Source organism: Phyllobates terribilis, unplaced genomic scaffold (genome assembly GCF_046119375.1).
Source record: "Phyllobates terribilis strain yellow unplaced genomic scaffold, ASM4611937v1 Scaffold_63__1_contigs__length_7903474, whole genome shotgun sequence".
NCBI lineage: Eukaryota > Metazoa > Chordata > Amphibia > Anura > Dendrobatidae > Phyllobates > Phyllobates terribilis.
Genome location: NW_027362823.1, coordinates 2,720,210 through 2,732,694, shown reverse-complemented (window position 1 = coordinate 2,732,694; position 12,485 = coordinate 2,720,210). Strand labels below are relative to the sequence as shown.

The following is a 12,485-nucleotide window of genomic DNA, read 5'->3' as shown; positions in this document are numbered from 1 at the left end:
TGGTTCTCCTCCCTTCCAACGGTGTTGAGGCGGGTGGGAACAGCAGGGGTTGAAGGTGCTGTGTTTAAAGAGGTGGAGTTATGCAGATCTAAAACGCGTGGATTGCAGCAGCAGCAAGCCGAGAAGTGCAGGCATGTAAGGGATCTAGAGGTTGACAACATGTCTTCTTAACGGGAGTCCAGGAGCTCATCTCCACAAATGGACTTTTCAGGATCCTTGGGTGGCTCCGTAGTTTGAAACCAATTCTGGTTATCGCTTCTCGGCCTTTTGGCTAAGATCAAGTGTAGTATCTGTTCTTTTAAGAACACAAGAGCTACGATCTACACTTGACGAGAGCGATCGAACTCGGAAGGAGAAGAGCTTCGGAGCCCAGCTGACATCGGAGAAGGAAGGCGGATATCGGTGGGAGGAAGAAGCTCTAAAGAATCCAGAAGAAGACGAAGACTCGGAGAAGAATCGGGCTGTCCTGTGGAATCTTCGAGGAAGAAAATCATCGAGACAAAGACCTTTCGGGGAATTTGTCCAGAACACGACGGGAGAAGAATCTGCATAGCTCCACCCATTCCGGGAAGAGTTCCAGATCCAGCTCCAAGAAGTAACTGCAGGAGGAAAGCCATGGCAAGCGCTGCGAGGAAGGCCGAAAAGAAGAGCCTGGAGCAGGGGACAGCCAGGAGGGCCCAGCCAGGAGCCGATTCTGACCCCAAGGACTCTGCCTCCACGACTGGCCAGCAGAAGGGACCCCAGAAGCCCCGCCACGAAGCTCCAGCCCTGGAGCCATGGATGCGGCAGACGGTGGCCCTGAAGCTGAAGGAAGTGGATGGGAGGGTGCCGGATATGTCCTCGGACGTGTTCTGCCAGAAGATGCTGCTGGATCGAGGCTTCTCCAGGTCGGACACCCTCAGCATCCAGACCTTCTTGACGGGGATCTTCTTCGTCACCTTCGCCACTGTGAACACCTGCAGGAGGTTCTGGGAAATGGTAAGCGCAAAAGGACCGGATAATTCTTTCTCTGCCTTTACAGGTAGCTGCCCTATCCAGAGGGACGAAAGGAGGATCACGGTCTCCATGCGCAACCCGCACACCCCAGGCCAAGACATCTGTACCTTCCTGAGACGCTTCTGTTTGGTTGTGAAGGAACCCTCTCACATCCTGAATGGACTCGGCTTCTGGACAGGTAAGTGGTCGGTGACCGTTAGACTTCACAGGGACCTGGCGTACTCAGACGGACTTCGGCACCTGCCCCCGACATTCTCCCTGGGCAACTCCTACGGCCTCATCTATTACCCGGACATGCCGCGGAACTGCAGGAGATGCGGCAAGAACGGCCACGAGATGAAGGACTGCAAGGAGGATGCCTGCAGGATTTGTCGAGTGACGGGACACAGCTCGAAGGACTGCCCGAAGAAGACATCCTGCAACCTGTGTGGGCTGGCGGCTCATCTGTACAAGGATTGCCCCAAGCGTGAGAGATCCTGGGCATCGGTGGTTGCGACGACCCCAGCTACGGAGGACAAGGCCCCGACGACCAGGCCTGTGAAGGTCAAGGACGCGACGACCAAGGCCCCAGCGGCCAAGGCCGAGACGACCAAGGCCAAAGCGGTCAAGGAGTCGGTGGCCAAAGCCCCAGCGACGGTCCCAGCAGCTCCGAAGCAGAAGAAAAAGTCAAAGGAGGGTAAGAGTTCTGTCACCCCTCTCTCGATCCCTCCCCCTGCCACCCCCGTCCAATTCCCCCTCACCCCGGCCACCCCTGCTGAGGATTCCACTTTCTCTTCCTCCTTCCCCTACTCCTCAGCAGGTGTCCTTTCCCCTGCCCCGGCAGCCACTCTCCCTCCCCAGACCATGGTAGCGGTGGAATTAACCTTTCCTCCACCCGCCGCTATCTATTCCGAGGAGGATTTTCCCCTTCTTGTCTCCCCAGTTCCAACCCGGGGAAAGAGGAAGGTGGAGGACAGCCCTGCTACTGAATCCTCCAAAAAGAAGATTCTGGATTTCGTAGGCGAAAAGGAGGATACCCTCCCTGAGCCAGAAGAGATGGAGCACATGGTTGAGACCCTGGTGGCCGAGCCAGAAGAGGAGGAACTGGTGGTCGCCGAGATCGAGGCCGCGCTGCTTGACCAGATGGAGGAAGAGGGCCTGCTGGTGATCCCGTCACCAGCAGTCAACACCGACGAGGGACCACCCGACCGGAGTGGTAACTAAGGTGTATTGCCTGCGCTAACTTTTTCTTTTTTCCCTACATGATGGCTAATATTAACTTATTTTCCATTAATGTCAGGAGCATCAAGGACAAGTTCAGACGTCAGACTATTTATGCCTTCCTTACTTCCCAGTTGTGTGATGTTTATATGTTGCAGGAATGTTCCCTTCCCTCCTCTAGGTCCTTCAAACATCTGGCCAGGGAGTGGTCCCACGGTCCATCCTACTGGTCCGGTGGGGGTGACTGCAAGTCTGCGGGGGTCGCAATTCTGATCAGGGGGGGCGCATTCACGCTTGAGTCCGTCCAGGAGCTCATCTGCGGCAGGGCTCTTGTTGTAGATGGCAACTGGGCGGGAGAACCTGTCAGGTTCATCAACGTGTATGCGTCCCCACTGAAGAATGAGCGTTTGGAGCTTTTCCAGACCCTGCGGCTTCAGCTTGCCACCACCAGGACCTTAGTGATGGCCGGGGATTTCAACTGCCCCATCGAGGAGGATGGTCGTAGTTCTGGCACATCTGCCAAGTTGGACATCACGTCCAAGCTGCTCATCGAGATGGTAACCGAGGCCTCTCTTCAGGACGTGGTGGGCTCCATGGGGAGAGGCTCCACGAACTATTCGTGGAGCCGACCCGATGGCTCACTCCGCTCCAGGATTGACTTTGTGTTCACCTCTCGGGCAGTCAGGCAGAGTAGGCACTCGATGGTCTCCTGCTTCTTCTCCGACCACAGAGCCATTCACTTACAAGGTGTCCTCGGCGACGGTTTTCCGTCCGGCCCCGGCTCCTGGAAGCTGAATTGTGCTCTGCTGGCTCAGGATGAAGTCGTGGAGGAGCTGAGAGCAGCCTACGCAATGTGGCAGTCCTACAAGGGTAGCTTCCAAACAGTCTCTGATTGGTGGGAATATGTTAAACTTGAGTTTCGCTGTTTCTTTCAGGCCAAGGGTCGACAACAGGCGTGTGAGAAGAGGAGGGACTTCAGAGGGCTGCAGCGCGAGCTGCGGTCGCTGCAGGACCTTCTTCACTGCGGCTGGGACGTGAGGGAGGAGCTGGAGGAGACCAAGAAGAGCCTGAAAAGGCACTTTGAGGAGGAGTCCAAGCGAATCGTCTTCCGTTCCAAAGTGGAGAATCTGGAGAAGGGTGAGAAATGTAATTCATTCTTTTTCAGGAAACTTCATGCCGGTCACACGCCCCTGAACGAGCTGCGAGACGAGAGCGGAAACATGCGACGTGGGAAGGAGGACGTGATGAGGGTCGTCAGCGACTTCTACAGCGAACTCTACTCCCACAAGACTACCGACCCCGACGCTGCTGATAAGTTCCTGTCAGGTATCACTAACCATCTTGATCCTGCAGGCACGGCAGCCTTGGACAAACCTCTGATGGTGGGCGAATTGCTCTCTGCCGCTAAATCCTTTAGGACCGGCAGGACCCCGGGCAGTGATGGTCTTCCAGCGGAGCTCTATGTAGCGCTGGGAGACCTCATCTGTCCGGACCTGTTGGACCTGTACGAGGAGATGGTGGTGGAGGGTAGAATGCCTCCATCTTTGAGGGAAGGAATGGTCACGATCCTGTACAAGCGGAAGGGAGAGAGGTGCGACCTGAGGAATTGGCGTCCCATCACTCTGCTCAACGTGGACTACAAGATCCTGGCCAAGACGATGGCGACACGACTTAAGACGGTCATCGGACGGATCATCCACCCGGACCAGACCTGCGGCATCCCTGGACGTCGCATCGCAGACAGCCTCGCTCTCGTGCGGGACACGGTCGAGTACATCAAGGTCCGCCGCGCACACGCGGCCCTGGTCTCCTTGGATCAGGAGAAGGCCTTCGACCGGGTTTCCCACGAGTTCATGGGCCGAGCTCTGCACCGGTTAGGTTTGGATAACATGTTTTGTTCGTATGTCCGTCTGATGTATTTTGATATCCACAGCTCGGTGTTGGTGAACGGCTGGAAGACTGACCCCTTCCCTGTCCTCTCTGGGGTCAGACAAGGCTGCCCTCTATCACCTCTTCTTTTTGTTTGTGTTATAGAACTCTTCGCAGAGGCTATCCGGCAGAATGGAGAGATCAGAGGGATCACCGCACCGGGTCCGGGACGACACGAGGTCAAGTGCTCGCTCTACATGGACGACGTCACCGTCTTCTGCGCTGATCGTGGTTCAGTCGACGCCCTCGTCCAGACGTGTGAGAGGTTCGGCCGGGCTTCAGGGGCCAAAGTCAACTGCAGGAAGTCGGAAGCCATGCTCTTCGGGGATTGGCAGCCGGCCTCCTCCGCCCCCTTCCCCTTCAACATTCAACCGGATTTCCTCAAGGTGCTGGGAGTCTGGTTTGGGAAGGAAGGAGCGGCCCTCAAGTCCTGGCAAGAACGCTTGGCCAAGGTGAAGCAACGGATCGGACTCTGGAGCCTCAGACACCTCACTTGTGAGGGTAAGGCACTCGTCCTGCGTAATGAGGTCCTGCCCGTCTTGCAGTACACGGCGCAGGCCTGGCCCCCACACGTCACTGTGTGCAGGGCCATTACCAGGACAGTGTTTCACTTTGTCTGGGGATCCAAGATGGACAGAGTCAGGCGGGCCGTCATGTACAAGGAGCCTCGCAAGGGTGGGAAGGGCGTTCCAGATATCCCCACCCTCCTGCGATCCTCTTTTGTGTGTGATTGTGTCCGCCGGACTTTGCAAGTCAAGAATGGCTCCGCGGGCAGGTCCATGTCTCGCTTCTTCCTGCTTCCTCTTTGGAGGTGACTCGGCTGGGACAAGTGGGACAGCTCCTTCCCCTACAACTGGACGACGCCATGGTTCTACGGAGACGTCGTTCGATTTGTGGGGGAGCATCAACTGGAGGGACTCAAGCCCGACTTGTGGAAGCCCAAAACTATCCACAAGCTAATCAGAGCCAAGGATGACGTGGAGAACATCACAGGACTTCACCAGGACACGCTGGAGACTGTGTGGACAAATGTGTCGTCTGACAGGCTGACCAACGGGCACAAGGACTTGTCGTGGATGGCGATTCAGGGCGGACTGCCCGTCCGGTCATTCATGCATGCCCGGAACCTGTGCAAGACCCGGTACTGCCCAAGGTGCCCCTTCGTGGAGGAAACATCTTTGCACACTTTTTGGGACTGCGGATTTGCACAGCGCCTATTGACTGCACTTGAGGACGACCTGAGGAACTCTGTCCCCAGGGCGAGCCTATCGCACCATTCTGTGCTTTACGGACTCTTCCCTGGGGTTCATACCGTCGGAGCCATCCAGGAGGCTTGGCGCCTTATGAACTGCTTCAAGGATGCCGTTTGGGTCGCCAGGAACCGGCTCATCTTGAGGAGGGAGAGGATGTCCATCCAGGACTGCCGCAGGCTGATCCACAGCCTGCTCAGAGACTATTCCATCATGGACGGTCCGGAGGACGAGGATGAGGACTAAACCCCTCCTCCCCCTCTCCCCTTATGTGTCTTGTCTTTCAATAAAGCTTCGGGCCTGTGATTTCCCCCCCCACATCCCCTTTTTCCCAATCCCCATCCCTTATCACAGTTCGTCGTACTGTATTGATTGACATGCTTTTTCTTTCAGATTGAGTGTTTTGTGTAGCATAGGGGTGTGATGTGTCTAGTTAGTGCGTCGTATCCTCATGCTATGTAAATATGATGTAGAATTCTGTGTGTACTGGGCTGCGGCACTGTACACTGTCTGTTAACTTATTTTTTGTGCTAATAAAAGATATATTCAATCAAAAAAATCTGTTCTTATCAGTTTAATATCTGATACGTCCCCTATCTGGGGACCATATATTAAATGGATTTTTAGAACAGGGAGATGGAAAAAGAGCTTGCTCTGTCCACTCCACGCATTGACCTGGTATTGCAGTATCTCCAGGACCGGTGCACCCCTTCTTTAATGCAGTTTCTAAAATCAGAAAGAATTGAATTCAATGTTTTTTGTTCATTTTGCTTGTTTGTCGGATTTTGGGATGGACTCTTTGGCTTTGCTTTTCTTCTCCTCATTGGATTTTTCATGTTCAAAGTTGCAGAAGCCAGATTACAAGCTCATTTTGGTTCAACTTCAGCAACTGTGCATTGCATTGCCATGTAATGTGATGCAATGCTATCTTTCTAGCTCTCCCTTTTTACTTCCTTTTGGATAAACAGACATATTAGGCAAGCATTTTGGAGCTTTCACCTAAATAACTACAGGTGGTGAGATAAGCTGCACAATATAATTGACCTTTCAGTATATTGTTGCACACACACCATCTATTTAGCAAATGCCTTGTTATCAACAGCAGCCTTTTAAACTCACCTGAGCTAACAGGTATGTGCGCTGGTTACTCTGCTGCGCTTAAAATTTCTTTTTTGGTTTGCTACAATGCCTTTTCTGAAACGTTGTCTCCTTCTGCTGGAACACTGACTTCTTTCATTTAATGCCTGCAGACTATAAAAGAGAACCCAACCCAAAAAGTTTGGTTGATTAGTCTGTGGCATTCTGTTAAACTGTTGCTTATGGCGGTCTCTGTGAGCTTCTCAGCGACATTCAGCCAGCCAGGTATCCTGCCTGCAGTAGATGGAATGTGGCAATGGAACGCTGGCTGCGCGTGTCATAATAGGCTCTGAGCCTTTATATACCTGTGCACAGCAGCAGCCACCTTCAGTCTGCTGCTGGACAGCCAGCAGCAGCAGCAGCAGGAGAGGTATGTAATCAGGAGCCCTCCTGCTAAGGGTAGACAGCTGCTCGTTCCACCCCACCCCCCGCCTTAATTGGTTCTCCTCCCTTCCAACGGTGTTGAGGCGGGTGGGAACAGCAGGGGGTGAAGGTGCTGTGTTTAAAGAGGTGGAGTTATGCAGATCTAAAACGCGTGGATTGCAGCAGCAGCAAGCCGAAAAGTGCAGGCATGTAAGGGATCTAGAGGTTGACAACATGTCTTCTTAACGGGAGTCCAGGAGCTCATCTCCACAAATGGACTTTTCAGGATCCTTGGGTGGCTCCGTAGTTTGAAACCAATTCTGGTTATCGCTTCTCGGCCTTTTGGCTAAGATCAAGTGTAGTATCTGTTCTTATCAGTTTAATATCTGATACGTCCCCTATCTGGGGACCATATATTAAATGGATTTTTAGAACAGGGAGATGGAAAAAGAGCTTGCTCTGTCCACTCCACGCATTGACCTGGTATTGCAGTATCTCCAGGACCGGTGCACCCCTTCTTTAATGCAGTTTCTAAAATCAGAAAGAATTGAATTCAATGTTTTTTGTTCATTTTGCTTGTTTGTCGGATTTTGGGATGGACTCTTTGGCTTTGCTTTTCTTCTCCTCATTGGATTTTTCATGTTCAAAGTTGCAGAAGCCAGATTACAAGCTCATTTTGGTTCAACTTCAGCAACTGTGCATTGCATTGCCATGTAATGTGATGCAATGCTATCTTTCTAGCTCTCCCTTTTTACTTCCTTTTGGATAAACAGACATATTAGGCAAGCATTTTGGAGCTTTCACCTAAATAACTACAGGTGGTGAGATAAGCTGCACAATATAATTGACCTTTCAGTATATTGTTGCACACACACCATCTATTTAGCAAATGCCCTTGTTATCAACAGCAGCCTTTTAAACTCACCTGAGCTAACAGGTATGTGCGCTGGTTACTCTGCTGCGCTTAAAATTTATTTTTTGGTTTGCTACAATGCCTTTTCTGAAACGTTGTCTCCTTCTGCTGGAACACTGACTTCTTTCATTTAATGCCTGCAGACTATAAAAGAGAACCCAACCCAAAAAGTTTGGTTGATTAGTCTGTGGCATTCTGTTAAACTGTTGCTTATGGCGGTCTCTGTGAGCTTCTCAGCGACATTCAGCCAGCCAGGTATCCTGCCTGCAGTAGATGGAATGTGGCAATGGAACGCTGGCTGCGCGTGTCATAATAGGCTCTGAGCCTTTATATACCTGTGCACAGCAGCAGCCACCTTCAGTCTGCTGCTGGACAGCCAGCAGCAGCAGCAGCAGGAGAGATATGTAATCAGGAGCCCTCCTGCTAAGGGTAGACAGCTGCTCGTTCCACCCCACCCCCCGCCTTAATTGGTTCTCCTCCCTTCCAACGGTGTTGAGGCGGGTGGGAACAGCAGGGGGTGAAGGTGCTGTGTTTAAAGAGGTGGAGTTATGCAGATCTAAAACGCGTGGATTGCAGCAGCAGCAAGCTGAAAAGTGCAGGCATGTAAGGGATCTAGAGGTTGACAACATGTCTTCTTAACGGGAGTCCAGGAGCTCATCTCCACAAATGGACTTTTCAGGATCCTTGGGTGGCTCCGTAGTTTGAAACCAATTCTGGTTATCGCTTCTCGGCCTTTTGGCTAAGATCAAGTGTAGTATCTGTTCTTATCAGTTTAATATCTGATACGTCCCCTATCTGGGGACCATATATTAAATGGATTTTTAGAACAGGGAGATGGAAAAAGAGCTTGCTCTGTCCACTCCACGCATTGACCTGGTATTGCAGTATCTCCAGGACCGGTGCACCCCTTCTTTAATGCAGTTTCTAAAATCAGAAAGAATTGAATTCAATGTTTTTTGTTCATTTTGCTTGTTTGTCGGATTTTGGGATGGACTCTTTGGCTTTGCTTTTCTTCTCCTCATTGGATTTTTCATGTTCAAAGTTGCAGAAGCCAGATTACAAGCTCATTTTGGTTCAACTTCAGCAACTGTGCATTGCATTGCCATGTAATGTGATGCAATGCTATCTTTCTAGCTCTCCCTTTTTACTTCCTTTTGGATAAACAGACATATTAGGCAAGCATTTTGGAGCTTTCACCTAAATAACTACAGGTGGTGAGATAAGCTGCACAATATAATTGACCTTTCAGTATATTGTTGCACACACACCATCTATTTAGCAAATGCCCTTGTTATCAACAGCAGCCTTTTAAACTCACCTGAGCTAACAGGTATGTGCGCTGGTTACTCTGCTGCGCTTAAAATTTCTTTTTTGGTTTGCTACAATGCCTTTTCTGAAACGTTGTCTACTTCTGCTGGAACACTGACTTCTTTCATTTAATGCCTGCAGACTATAAAAGAGAACCCAACTCAAAAAGTTTGGTTGATTAGTCTGTGGCATTCTGTTAAACTGTTGCTTATGGCGGTCTCTGTGAGCTTCTCAGCGACATTCAGCCAGCCAGGTATCCTGCCTGCAGTAGATGGAATGTGGCAATGGAACGCTGGCTGCGCGTGTCATAATAGGCTCTGAGCCTTTATATACCTGTGCACAGCAGCAGCCACCTTCAGTCTGCTGCTGGACAGCCAGCAGCAGCAGCAGCAGGAGAGGTATGTAATCAGGAGCCCTCCTGCTAAGGGTAGACAGCTGCTCGTTCCACCCCACCCCCCGCCTTAATTGGTTCTCCTCCCTTCCAACGGTGTTGAGGCGGGTGGGAACAGCAGGGGGTGAAGGTGCTGTGTTTAAAGAGGTGGAGTTATGCAGATCTAAAACGCGTGGATTGCAGCAGCAGCAAGCCGAAAAGTGCAGGCATGTAAGGGATCTAGAGGTTGACAACATGTCTTCTTAACGGGAGTCCAGGAGCTCATCTCCACAAATGGACTTTTCAGGATCCTTGGGTGGCTCCGTAGTTTGAAACCAATTCTGGTTATCGCTTCTCGGCCTTTTGGCTAAGATCAAGTGTAGTATCTGTTCTTATCAGTTTAATATCTGATACGTCCCCTATCTGGGGACCATATATTAAATGGATTTTTAGAACAGGGAGATGGAAAAAGAGCTTGCTCTGTCCACTCCACGCATTGACCTGGTATTGCAGTATCTCCAGGACCGGTGCACCCCTTCTTTAATGCAGTTTCTAAAATCAGAAAGAATTGAATTCAATGTTTTTTGTTCATTTTGCTTGTTTGTCGGATTTTGGGATGGACTCTTTGGCTTTGCTTTTCTTCTCCTCATTGGATTTTTCATGTTCAAAGTTGCAGAAGCCAGATTACAAGCTCATTTTGGTTCAACTTCAGCAACTGTGCATTGCATTGCCATGTAATGTGATGCAATGCTATCTTTCTAGCTCTCCCTTTTTACTTCCTTTTGGATAAACAGACATATTAGGCAAGCATTTTGGAGCTTTCACCTAAATAACTACAGGTGGTGAGATAAGCTGCACAATATAATTGACCTTTCAGTATATTGTTGCACACACACCATCTATTTAGCAAATGCCCTTGTTATCAACAGCAGCCTTTTAAACTCACCTGAGCTAACAGGTATGTGCGCTGGTTACTCTGCTGCGCTTAAAATTTCTTTTTTGGTTTGCTACAATGCCTTTTCTGAAACGTTGTCTCCTTCTGCTGGAACACTGACTTCTTTCATTTAATGCCTGCAGACTATAAAAGAGAACCCAACCCAAAAAGTTTGGTTGATTAGTCTGTGGCATTCTGTTAAACTGTTGCTTATGGCGGTCTCTGTGAGCTTCTCAGCGACATTCAGCCAGCCAGGTATCCTGCCTGCAGTAGATGGAATGTGGCAATGGAACGCTGGCTGCGCGTGTCATAATAGGCTCTGAGCCTTTATATACCTGTGCACAGCAGCAGCCACCTTCAGTCTGCTGCTGGACAGCCAGCAGCAGCAGCAGCAGGAGAGGTATGTAATCAGGAGCCCTCCTGCTAAGGGTAGACAGCTGCTCGTTCCACCCCACCCCCCGCCTTAATTGGTTCTCCTCCCTTCCAACGGTGTTGAGGCGGGTGGGAACAGCAGGGGGTGAAGGTGCTGTGTTTAAAGAGGTGGAGTTATGCAGATCTAAAACGCGTGGATTGCAGCAGCAGCAAGCCGAAAAGTGCAGGCATGTAAGGGATCTAGAGGTTGACAACATGTCTTCTTAACGGGAGTCCAGGAGCTCATCTCCACAAATGGACTTTTCAGGATCCTTGGGTGGCTCCGTAGTTTGAAACCAATTCTGGTTATCGCTTCTCGGCCTTTTGGCTAAGATCAAGTGTAGTATCTTTCGAAAAGGCGGTTTTGGATGTTGGCCGCCCTAGTAGATTGATACATTATGCACACTGGGGTTTAGGCGCTTGTTAGTACGCCAGTTGGCTAATATAGTCATCTGGTGGAAAGCATGGCCCCCCAGGATCGACGCCATTGGGCCGGGGAAGATCGAAAGCCCGAAGTGTGAAGTGCCCCAGGAGTGGTGACCCTGGGGTGCCTTAACTCACTGGGATTGGGAACCCCACTTGAGTTTATGGCACATTTGCACTAGCACTTCAATATTTCTTTCTTCACACACACCCTTATTCCGGGCCTTCTGGCCTTAGGATGGGGAATTTTTCAATTCCCGGTCGAAGGTCCGGGCAGTATTATACTGTGAAACCTTCACTATTTATTTAATTTTTTTTGTCACTGTGTGTCCACTTTTTCACGTGTGTCCACGTCCTTACTAGGATTTTGTCGGGATGCGGTTCCCTTACGGGTTCCTCTCTTGGCAGGTCTAGGGGGGGAGTGTGTGGCCATCAGGTTCCGCTCCCCCCTGGCTCTCCTCTTTCGGGAGGAGAGCATTGTTGGCTCCCCTCTTCCGGGAGGGGAGCACAGTCTTTGGCTCCCAGTGCCTTGCTCGGGTGAGAACTCGGGCAGGTATTGGGGGTAAGATTGGGTCGCCTCTGGCTCCGGCTGGAGGTGGCTATTTGTCCCTGTTCCTCGCTGTGGCCTTCTGGCTCGGAGGGACGGGGAATGGTTTGGGGGACCCTTCTCCTTTTGGAGAGGGTTTTAAGAAGACCAGCATCCTAGTGCACTTTTTTTGTGGCACTTGTCACTTTTTTAAGCGCACTCGGGTTTTGTACACGAATTCGGGCTTTCAAAAAAAAAAAATCTGTTCTTATCAGTTTAATATCTGATACGTCCCCTATCTGGGGACCATATATTAAATGGATTTTTAGAACAGGGAGATGGAAAAAGAGCTTGCTCTGTCCACTCCACGCATTGACCTGGTATTGCAGTATCTCCAGGACCGGTGCACCCCTTCTTTAATGCAGTTTCTAAAATCAGAAAGAATTGAATTCAATGTTTTTTGTTCATTTTGCTTGTTTGTCGGATTTTGGGATGGACTCTTTGGCTTTGCTTTTCTTCTCCTCATTGGATTTTTCATGTTCAAAGTTGCAGAAGCCAGATTACAAGCTCATTTTGGTTCAACTTCAGCAACTGTGCATTGCATTGCCATGTAATGTGATGCAATGCTATCTTTCTAGCTCTCCCTTTTTACTTCCTTTTGGATAAACAGACATATTAGGCAAGCATTTTGGAGCTTTCACCTAAATAACTACAGGTGGTGAGAT

At 50.3% G+C, this 12,485-nt stretch overlaps 4 non-coding genes and 3 pseudogenes across 4 annotated transcripts; all 7 read left to right on the top strand.

Annotated features, from left to right (window-relative positions):
- The first annotated feature begins 251 nt into the window (after positions 1-251).
- On the top strand, positions 252-329 carry LOC141192607 (U2 spliceosomal RNA; annotated as a pseudogene).
- A 5,564-nt stretch (positions 330-5,893) lies between these two features.
- Positions 5,894-6,087, top strand: LOC141193143 (U2 spliceosomal RNA). The gene has a single exon (XR_012266438.1). It is a non-coding gene; the product is annotated as a U2 spliceosomal RNA (small nuclear RNA).
- Positions 6,088-7,201: 1,114 nt separating this feature from the next.
- LOC141192828 (U2 spliceosomal RNA) lies at positions 7,202-7,392 on the top strand. Its single transcript, XR_012266134.1, has one exon. It is a non-coding gene; the product is annotated as a U2 spliceosomal RNA (small nuclear RNA).
- A 1,115-nt stretch (positions 7,393-8,507) lies between these two features.
- Positions 8,508-8,698, top strand: LOC141192817 (U2 spliceosomal RNA). The gene has a single exon (XR_012266123.1). It is a non-coding gene; the product is annotated as a U2 spliceosomal RNA (small nuclear RNA).
- A 1,115-nt stretch (positions 8,699-9,813) lies between these two features.
- Positions 9,814-10,004, top strand: LOC141192806 (U2 spliceosomal RNA). The gene has a single exon (XR_012266112.1). It is a non-coding gene; the product is annotated as a U2 spliceosomal RNA (small nuclear RNA).
- Positions 10,005-11,119: 1,115 nt separating this feature from the next.
- On the top strand, positions 11,120-11,211 carry LOC141192630 (U2 spliceosomal RNA; annotated as a pseudogene).
- A 787-nt stretch (positions 11,212-11,998) lies between these two features.
- On the top strand, positions 11,999-12,174 carry LOC141192569 (U2 spliceosomal RNA; annotated as a pseudogene).
- Positions 12,175-12,485: the final 311 nt, after the last annotated feature.